Raw genomic sequence first — 10,624 nt, 5'->3', positions numbered from 1 at the left:
GCTAATCGAGGAAGAGGAATGGAACACGCTGGAATTGGCTCTCGCCACCAAGGTGGAGGAGGGCGCCCAGTACGCGTTGGACCCCGCCAATGACGAGGACGATACCAACATGACGTGCAAGACTCATGCGATTCTTTTGGTGCAATGTTGTGTAGCAGCATTGGATGTGGTACTATGCAAAAAAAATGCTAGGTTTATTTTGCTAAATCCATTTCCTATGTTTGATGGTAAAAAACGAACGACCTGGACCAAAAGTGTCGCCCCGTTGGGTTCACTACCCAAGGAAGGGTGGACAAGTGGCGAATGCCTGCCCTCTTGGCGGCCCAAATAAACAAAAAGCGGACATATTTCACGTCTGTTTGGATTGGCCCATTGGAGTTGTCCTTGGAACAAGTCCGACCTAGTGGTGTCTATTCTGGTAATCCTATTTGACGCATTTTGCGTCAAAATTGTCGAGGATTCATAGAGTCGATCAACTGAGCGAGAGATGGGCCGACCCAGCAGCAACAATATGAATCCAATTTTAGAAACTTCTCTAGTTTTTACCAGTTTTGAGAACCTTCTAGAAGGTTCCATCCACTGTGTTTTCTCTTTTGTTTTAAATCTTTTTTGGATTTTTATTATTTTATTTATTCAAAATGCTAGGATATTTCAAAAAATGCTTTGACTTTTTTTTAAAATGGTTGGAAATACAAACAATATTCAGATTTCAGAACATGTTCGTGATTTCAAAAATTGTTCCCACTCTTATAAAAATGTTTGGGAATTTTAAAAAGTATTAGCAATTTTTCAAAAGTGGATCGGGAATTTAAAACAACGTTCATGTTTTAAAAAAAGTTGAATTTAAAAAATGTTAAGAACTTTATAAAATATTCATGTTCTATTTTTCACAATTTAAAAAATGTTGTGTTTTCCAGAAAACACAAAAAACTCAAAAAAAAAAGTGTGCTACAGTGCCTGGAGTCACCACAGTGTTGCCGGGTCGCTACTAAGTCACTACTGTACGTGCAGGAAAAAAAGTGTAATGGGCCTGCCGGTTCGCTCGTACAGTGTGTTGTGATTGTGGTCTGTTTTTATAGGAGTTTCCGTCTTTTTAGGTCCGGGTCGACTAATGTCCTGCAATGAACAAACGATACACAGGCCGGGAGTACACATATCATTTTCTTGAAGTAAATGATGATTAATATTTTTAAATAGCTAGAAACATTTTAATTAATTTAACATCATTTGATAATGTGTGAATATATGATATGATTTAAGACATGATAATGGGAGCATTACTCGACAATATGTGAATAATTAAAAAAATACATGAGCCATTTAAAATATACGTCAACATTTAAAACAATTACATGGACATTAAGAGAGAGAAAAATGTAAACACTAATTTTGAAGATTAAATGACAATTTCTAAAATACAAGAACATTTATTTAAAAAACTTGCATCGAGAAAATTTTGCATTTTGTGTTTAACGAGGTTACGAAACATTTCAACATGTTTTTTTTATTTTAAAGAATGCATGTACATTTAGACCACTTTGAAATATATCCATATATAAAAGGAAAAAAATGAAATGGAAAAACTGCGTTGCATTTTCGGGCTTGGCCCATTTAGGGGCGCGCGAGGCAAGACATAACACCACCCAACCGGAAAATCCTATATGCCGCTCGTTGCGTCAAACTGCGGGCGCTTCGCACAGGCGAGCGACCGAGCAGCGAGGCAACGGGCCGGCTCGTTTAACCGTCCAGCGCTCCCGGTTTTGGGAACCTTCTAGAGGTTCCCAGCTGGGTTTTTTCCGGTTTTTGGAACTGTCTAGAAGGTTCCTGAACCGGTTTTTTATTTTCCTTTCTTTTTCTGTTTCTGTTTCTTTTTTTTTCAAGTTTATGTTTTCTCTTTCAAAAAAATGTTCGCGCTTTTACAAAAATGTTCAAAATTTTGAAAAATGTTCGTGAACAAGTTTGTTAAAAAAAAATGTTCTTTTCATTCATAAATTTGTTCTCAAGATTCAAAAAATGTCCATGCTTTAAGAAATTGTCCAAATTTGTTCTTCGTTTCAAAATTTGTTCCAAGATTCAAAAAATGTTTGTACTTTTAGAAAATATTTATGTTCAAATTTTGTTCTCTAAATTCAAAAAATGTTCAGGATTTTAAATTTTTTTGCAAAAAATGTTCTTTTCATTCATAAATTTGTTCTCAAGATTCAAAAAATGTTCATGCTTTAAGAAATTGTCCAAATTTGTTCTTTGTTTCAAAATTTGTTCTCAAGATTAAAAAAATGTTCGTACTTTTAGAAAATATTTATGTTCAAATTTTGTTCTCAATTTGAAAATTTTGTTCTCTAAATTCAAAAAATGTTCGGGATTTTAAATTTTTGTTCAAAATTAAAAAAAATTCAGAAAATTTTCAAACTTTGGTCGTTTTTGTTCGTAGTTTCTTAATTTGGTCCATAATTGAAAAACGTGTTCGAAAGGAATTTTGTTCGTGATTTCTTAACCAAAGTTCAGGTTTCGCTACTGCTTTTAGTTCTTTAAATCCGGCACTACAAGTTTGTCAACAACTATCGTTGGTCGCACTGGCAAAGGTCATCTGCTTGATTTTTTTTGCGCATTTCTCTGCCCGATAGCTCGCTTCAGTTCAGCCGCAATGGGCCGGCCCAGTTCAGCCGCACCCTGTGCGAAGCGACCGCAATTTGCCGCAGAACGCGGCGAATAGGAGTTCCCCACCCAACCTCCTTTTCAGCAAAAAAAAAAAGAACCTGGCCAGCATGATCTCTTCGCCGCGGTTATCCACCTAAATCTCCCCACCAATTGCGCCCGAATGCGACCTTTAATCTATATTAGGTTTGTTGTACTTATCAACTTGGTTAATTTGCTACCTGCTCTTCTTCCTCTTTACTCTCCTCAGGCTGACTGAACCACACCAGTAATTATTGACAAGCACTAGTAGACTAGACCCACATTAGTCAGTCAGTCAGTCAGGACTTTAGGCACCGTTCGGTTTCTCTCCACTCCGCTCAACTCCGCGGAGCTGCGGAGCTCGGTTTGAGCAGCTCCGTACAAAGCTGCAGCAGCTTGCTGCGCTCCGGGAGCTGAGTCGGGGGAGCGGAGAGAAACCGAACAGGCCCTTAATTTGTGCTCTTCCAGTCCATATATAGTAACTTCAAAAAGAAAGACAATCAGTCCATATATATATATATATATATAGCTGACAGACAATACCCCACAGCACAACAGAAACAACATCTCATGGCAATATCAGCACACACGGGATTTTACAAAACCAGATGAATACTCCGCAATGAGTGATGATGTATACTCCTTTTATTTCCCTGTTTGTTGCTACATTTGCATCTAGTTTTTCCTCTTTTGGCAAAGGTTTCACAACACAAACTGGAACTGGGGCTCTAAGAAACCAGACACAAGGCCTTGATCCTCTACTTTGATATAATTGGGAGAAGCTAGCCTATTGCTCTAAGTTTGGGCTCCCAGTTGAGCGTCCACAGAGTCACCTGAAGCATCATGAAGCAAGCAACTGACAATTATGGGCCACATTAACAAGTATACAAAGTAAAAGCAGTAATACACACAACACGTACATAGATGAATGATGAATGACCCACTGCCAGAAAACTGATTCAGTCAGTTGAAATTAATAATCTTACTTACAGGGTCAGAGCTGACGGGAAATATATAGCAGGGCACAACAGTAAGTATCGACAGGTACTTGAGAGCTCTTTTACCATCAAACAAACTGCTCCCAAAGAATTATTGGCTGCTTCTTCGCATTGTGAAATTGATCTCCATGTAAGCCTGCACGCATGGTTGACCAAGTCATGTGGATCAACTCCAGCACCGAACAAAGTATGCAATATGGACCATGGAGGACCGCACCACGCCACGATGTATGTACACAGTGGCCACTCCCTTTAGCTCCTTTCTGGAAGACACTGGCCACTCCCTTGAGCTCTGCCTCATTTCTTGCACATTGTGAAATTCATCTTGAGTGAGATTCGGCAAGTACGGAACAACCTCGATGTAAGCCTGCATACATAGTTGACCAGTTCATGTGGATGTCAGCTAGCTATTAGATGTTACTGCGCAATGAAAATTTGCTTGCTTGAAGAGATGAATTTTCAATTTAAGCAAGTAGCAGAAACAGACAAGAGAACGAATAAGGCAAGTCAGTTGTGCAGGCAACCATCTTTAGTTACTTCTTGGATGCTAGTTCAGTTTCTCAATGTTAACAAGATTAGCTACAACAAATGATGCATCTTATAAGAAAGAAAAAGGGTTGATGCATGGTATAATCCAATTGGGAACAGTAGGCCGCTTACCTCCTCTCCTCTGCACCGAACAAGAATGAGAGCAGAGCATGTATGTAGCCACCAACCAATGAGAGGAAATATGGATGGCCTCAGATGAATTCGACTTTGGGGATGTGTCGAATCTTGTGAGGATCCTCCTCTTGGCACCTCGCAGTGAGACTTGGACAAAGCGCAATTTTGAGTAGCTTGAAAGCAGTGCATGCTTTCAGGCAAACATGTCAGATTGGGGCATTCACCGATTTCAATTTCTTCTAGGGAAGTCAACTGTCCCAACCATTCCGGTAATATCTCTAGGCCTTTGCAGTCCACCAACGCCAATTTTGTAAGAGAAGTGGTGGTTGGGTACGTATAGTTTCAGTACTTTGCCCCAGCATAAACTAAACTTGGTGGTTGACCAAATAATAATCCTCATTGCTTCCGACCTATAGGAATAATTCAGCATCAGGCTAAATGGGGATTTTTCAAGAAAGAATCAAACAAATTGGAAAGCATTCTCTCTTCTGTTGTAGAGTGTAACTCAATTCAATTTCACTTCACGATAATAGTAGGAATCCATAGTTCCATACCATTCTGCACCACCAAGACAGCCGTCCTCCACCTTAGCCTTCAAATTCTTATGCAAGCTGTAGACGGAGAGGCTACCAAGCCTGTCCAAGAAATTAAGAATAATTGTTAGAAAAAGGTAAGCTGCATAAGAAGCTCTTAAATTAATATCTCCATAATTTTTTACACAATGATAGACATGAGGAATCGTGAATGGGCTGTGAATGAAACCATATGAATAAATTAAGGAGTAGAGGTGGGCTTTCTGTGTACTAACCAGGCAGGCTGATTAATATGCACAAAATATTGCAACAGTGATGGAGTGGAGTGGAACCTGCTAGTCTGTAAGATTTGACAATAGTGGTTAAGATGAGGCACAACAGAAATATGGATGGCGAATAATAAACCTCGCTTCATTAGAAATAGAAAAACAATAAAAATAGGGAGGCGACAAGTGTTACCTTCGACGGACAAATCTGGGTTGGTTCTTTTGATTTTCTCAATTTGCTCCTCTATCTCAGCGCTGCGAAAATCCAACAGTAGTGTTCTCAGCGAAACCAGGAGGCCCCCCTTGGGCATTGATTGGATTTTTGGACAGTGAACGACACATAAGTCCTTGAGAGAAGAAAGGTGATGTAACCCTTGAGGAAGGGACTGCAGACCCCAGCATTGGGAAAATGTTAGATTCTGGAGGGAGGTGAGGAGCTGCAGCGCTTTCTCTTGCTCTTCCGTGAAGCTTTCCGTCCTCCCATCAGACTCGAATTCAAGTGTGTGGAGGGCCGGGGCGAGGAGCTTGCAAATAGGAGCAACAAGCAATCCAGAGATGTCATCCATGATGAGTACCTCCAATCTAGAGATGTAACCTGCAGGCAATAATTTGGCCCTTTCCACCTCTGAGAGCATATCTGCTGCTAAGTTTTGCAGCTATGCACTTGCAGTTCTATGAGGTTGACTGCGATGAGAGGATTGAATCCGTCCACTGTTAAATTACTGCAGCCTATTAGCCTTAGACTGGTGAGAGACGTGAGATTTGAGAGCAGAGCCATTGACTTCATGCTTGTCTCGTCCCAAACAACAAGTTTCCTCAGGGAAGCAGGGAAAGGGCAAATGGTCTCTGGTTCTCCTATGGGCCACCGACAGAACAATTTGCCACAGATGGATATTGTCAATGATTGGAGCAATGAGTGGTCCTCCTGAATTCCTCCATTCTCCACAGGCACAAGAACCAGGCCCGCACAATATTTGAAGGTAAGCTTCTGCAGTGAGCTAGATGATGGCAACTGCATTACACATTCCTCATAGTCATCGTTTGGAACTCCATCTATGTGCAACACAGAAAGAGCTGGGAAACAGTTTAACACTTTTGATGATGATGATTTGCTGGTAAGATGAAATACATCTAATTTGAGACTCTTAACTGAATGGAAGACAATACTGCCATCCAGCTCTTCAGGGAAGAAACCGTCGCATCTTTCGACAGTTAGTTCTGTTAGGGATTTAAACTTTTCAATGTCTGTCAATGATATGTGTGATACATTTTCAATAGCCATATCTTCTACTTTATCCAGATTGTGGTAGGCCAAAGCACCGCCATACCCACTAACAACCAATTTCTTTCCATCATAACGCAACCTTTCTGAATCACCTCTTTTAACATCCAAATTTGTCAGTGTGGAGGTGTGAGGCATGGAGGGCAGATACATCTTGGGGCACCCAGAGACTCGAAGACTGCGCAAATTGGTGCAAGATTCCTCCGACAAGGGCATCACACGGAGATTGGGGCAATCCATGCATTCGATTCTTTCAAGACTTGGAAAGGAATGGCAATTAGGTTCCACAACCCATTCAGCAAGTTCTGGCATCTCATAAAACCCAACTGTCTTCAAGCGTATAAAACATTTGCCTGGAACACCAGCACATCGAGGCCCAAACTGATGCATTCCAGAAACTTTTATCAAATTGAGTCCCTTGAGATTTGGTAGCTTCCCAAAAGGTGGGAGGGTGCTCCAAGATACGCCTTCTAGAGTGAGAGTCTCTAAACTTGTTAACCAGATGTCAAGACACAACCAACTAGGACCAACGGTACCACCTTGATTTGCAATTGTAAGTACTCTAAGATTAGAATGTGGTTGAAGAGCATCAAGAATATCAGGATCTGTAGTTGGTCCATCTCTGCCCCAGAGTAATTCCAGCTCCTTCAGATTCCTTTTCAACATCAGTTTTGCTTCAGTAGCTTCCTCCTTGGTTTCCACGTGTTCAAGACCACGTATAATCAGTCCTCCTTCAAGCTCTGTCAATGCCCCAAGTTCTGTCAGTTCAAATCCCATGCTCTCTTTCCTGACATGGAATTCTTTTAGCCTCAGTAGATGCTTCATCTTTCCCACATTGCGAATATTGGAGTGGAGTTCACTTCTACCATGGAAATCATGTAAATTCTCAAGGTGGCAAAATTCTCCAGGCAAATCAGAACGACCATTCCAATAATCTAGGTCCAAGAATTTCAAGTGATAAAATCTTGATAGTGTACTAGGTAATCTCATTTCCCTGTGACCGTGAGATGAAGTAATTTTGAGGTACTGGAGGTGGATAAGTTTTGAAAACCTATATGGAAAAGATTGTGCATACTTCACCACTATAAATAGGACACGCAGACTATTTATTTCCTTGAAGCTATCTTTCAGAATCTTGGCGATTCTTTCTTCTTCATATCCTCTAAAAAACATCAAAGTCCGCAGATTAGCAATGTCTATCCTCTCCCTTAGTTTACACATTTCTTTCTCAAAATTTGCATCATATCTGTCTTCTATGTTGATAGATAAGTGTCGAACAGATTGTGGGATGGCATCAGCTCTGAAATCTAAGCCACTTATATTGAGGCATTCTTGTGCAGAAACACTCTTAGATAGCTCATGCATTAAATCATGCATTACATACCAGCATCGATCACCCTGATAATTGAATTTCTTCATGAGAAAACCACTGTCCACTAGTTCTTCCAAGTAATTCCTGTTGCCTTGGTGATTAGAGTCTATGATGCCAATTGAAACCCAGAAATGATTGATTTCAGAAGAAGTAAACCTATGATCTTCAGGGAAAAGACCACAATAGGAAAAGCATTTCTTCAGATAAAAAGGGAGGCAATCGTAGCTAATCTTTAAAGATGGCATGATATCATAATTATTTTGCTGCTTTAGCCACTCATTATTTTCAAGAACTCCATTCCAATGTTTCTGAGAAAGGTCCTTGTGCAATAGTCTACCAACAGTTTTGGCTGCCAACGGGGAACCCTTTAGCTTGTTTGCAATTTTTCGTGCAATACTAGCAAACTCATCTTGGTAATGCTCAGGCTTGTCTTCTTCACCAAATATACATGCTTCAAAGAATGTGAAGAAGTCATTAGACTCCAAACCTGCCAGTTCTAGTGAGTCAACTGTTCCCACCATTTTTGCTAGATCTGGGAATCGAGTTGTGATAAGTAGCATGCTTCCGTCAACTTCCCCCTTTGTGAAGGGAGCTAACAGGGTTTTCCACTGATCCTCACCATCACATTTCCATATATCATCCAAGACAATTAGAAACCTCTTGGAGTTGAGACGGTGCGCTATGGATTTCTGAAGCTGGTCTAAATTGGTTGTTTCATTTGCAACACCGCTGCTTCCTTCTCCTTCAGTTGTAGGTATGCAGGCAAGGATCTCCCTGGTGAGCTTAAGCACATTGAACTCAGTGGATACACATATCCAGACCCTGACCTGGAAGTGCCCTTCAGTCCTTGCATCATTATAGAGGTGAGTGGTGAAAGTTGTCTTTCCAATACCCCCTGGACCAACTATAGGAAGAACAGAAACAGTTTTCGTGGTACCGGTATCGGTGATACGGCTGACAGTTTTCTCGAAAGCGTCTCTCCTGCCATACAATGTGTCTTGTATAATCATGGAAGCAGTCAGAGGCCGATGTAGGACAACTGCCGTGCTATTGATTGGGGTACTGCTGAGCAAATTGGAGACTGAATCACAGTGAGACTCCATGCCCTGTAACAGGGACTTGATTCCTCTGGAGATGGACACTCGGTCGAAATGCAGCGCAGAGTTGGAGTTGGTGAGGCCGGCAACAGCAGCAGAATCACCACCATTACCAATGCCGGCAGCAGCAGCATCACTCCCACCATCCCTCTTGCTCTTGGGTGTAGAGGAGCAAGAAAAGCAGTGGAGCAAGGTGACGCGGCGTGGTGCACCGCCAACAGCAGCAGCATCATCACTCTTGCTCTTGGGTGTACAGGGGGAGCAAGAAAAGCAGCGGAACAAGTGGCGAAGAGCACTACCGGCATGGAGAGCTTGACGGCCGTCGAGATCTTGGGTGGTGGCGTAGGTGGTGCCGAGGAGCCTGTCATGGATCTGGAAGTAGTGGAGCTCATCCAGCAGGTCCTCTGCCTGGTCGGCGTCCCTTCTCAGCTTCTCCAGCAAGCGCTGCAGGGCAGGGTTGTCGCCGACGTGGCTCCCCTGGTCCTGGGCGTTGTGCAGCAGGCCTTGCGTGTGCAGCAGCTTGTCCTTGATCTGCTCCGAGTTGTGGCCGAGCTGGAGGCTGTCCACGTACGCCGCCACCAGGCCGTCGGACAGCGTCGTCAATACATTGCCGAGGAGCGAGGCCGCCGAGCCGAGAGCCAACTCCATCTCTCTGCAGACACTACGCCGGCCGCCGCGCCGGAGTAGTGGTGGAGTGGAAACAGCAGGCAGCAGCAAGCGCAACTGCTAGCGGGATCCGAGTGGCCTGCGAGGAATGTGGGTGGCAGCTTCGAGCTCGGATCTGCACTGGATGGGATGGCTGCTGCCTGCTAGGAGGGGAGTGGATGGAGAGCAACGGCACGGACAGCTTGAAGCTCCAGGGACGGATGGCCGCTGGGGAATTTACTGATGACCACATGGGATGCTCTGCCCTCAGTAAATTCTTGATCGGCCGTTGTTCACACCATGGGATGGGATGTTCTGCTGCGCCTCCTGCGCCCTATAGGCTATAGCTAACGCCACATGGGATGCCCCACCTCAATAATGCGACTCTTTTTTACAAAAATACACCCCCAACCAAATGCAACGTCTACATCCTTTAATCAAGTACTGACGCCCGGGTTTACCTGCAAATTTGGGTACGGTAATTCGGGTGGTTTTCAGAAATGACACCCGAAATTTGTCCATAATTAATTTGTTGCTACCCAAAAATTCAGGTTCGGGTTCGAGTAATCCTGATTTACCAGAAATATATCACAGTGAAAGAAAAAGGAGACATGCAACTAGAGAACGTGCGGGCTTCTCGTTGCTATCGCCTCTCATCCTAACGATAGCAACTGTGGAGTCTATATACATCCGAATGTAGTCCGTATTGAATTCTCTAAAAGGTCTTATATTTAGAAACGAAGGGAGTATAATCTTATGGAGTAATTAAACATGCATTGGTTAGCAAATGTGGCGAGAAATCGAGGAATGCAGTTTTTTTTTCTTCACATTTACACCTCCGACGCACATCTGAGACTTTCTCCTCTTTTTCTGAGATGGCAACTAAAGATGCCAACATACGGCTGAGTGCTTGGTTTACATGGAAACCGATATGCAATTGGTGCGGGCAATCGGCTCCAGAGATCAACAACGGGGGTTTTTCGCTTTTCTTTTCTAAGTTTCTGCGCAAGATACAGAGAGCTTCTTAGTTTCGCAAGATATTGCTCATCACTGGAAACGAAACAAGATGGCCACAACGGCAAACTTCAGTAG

General features: G+C 42.7%; 1 pseudogene; it reads right to left on the bottom strand.

The window, feature by feature from the left end:
- Window positions 1-3,605: 3,605 nt before the first annotated feature.
- Window positions 3,606-10,624, bottom strand: part of LOC119313047 — a 9,171-nt pseudogene continuing 2,152 nt past the window's right edge.

The sequence above is a fragment of the Triticum dicoccoides genome, chromosome 5B (genome assembly GCF_002162155.2).
Source record: "Triticum dicoccoides isolate Atlit2015 ecotype Zavitan chromosome 5B, WEW_v2.0, whole genome shotgun sequence".
NCBI lineage: Eukaryota > Viridiplantae > Streptophyta > Magnoliopsida > Poales > Poaceae > Triticum > Triticum dicoccoides.
Note: the sequence above shows the minus strand (reverse complement) of the source record. Positions and strands in the feature narration are given on the sequence as shown.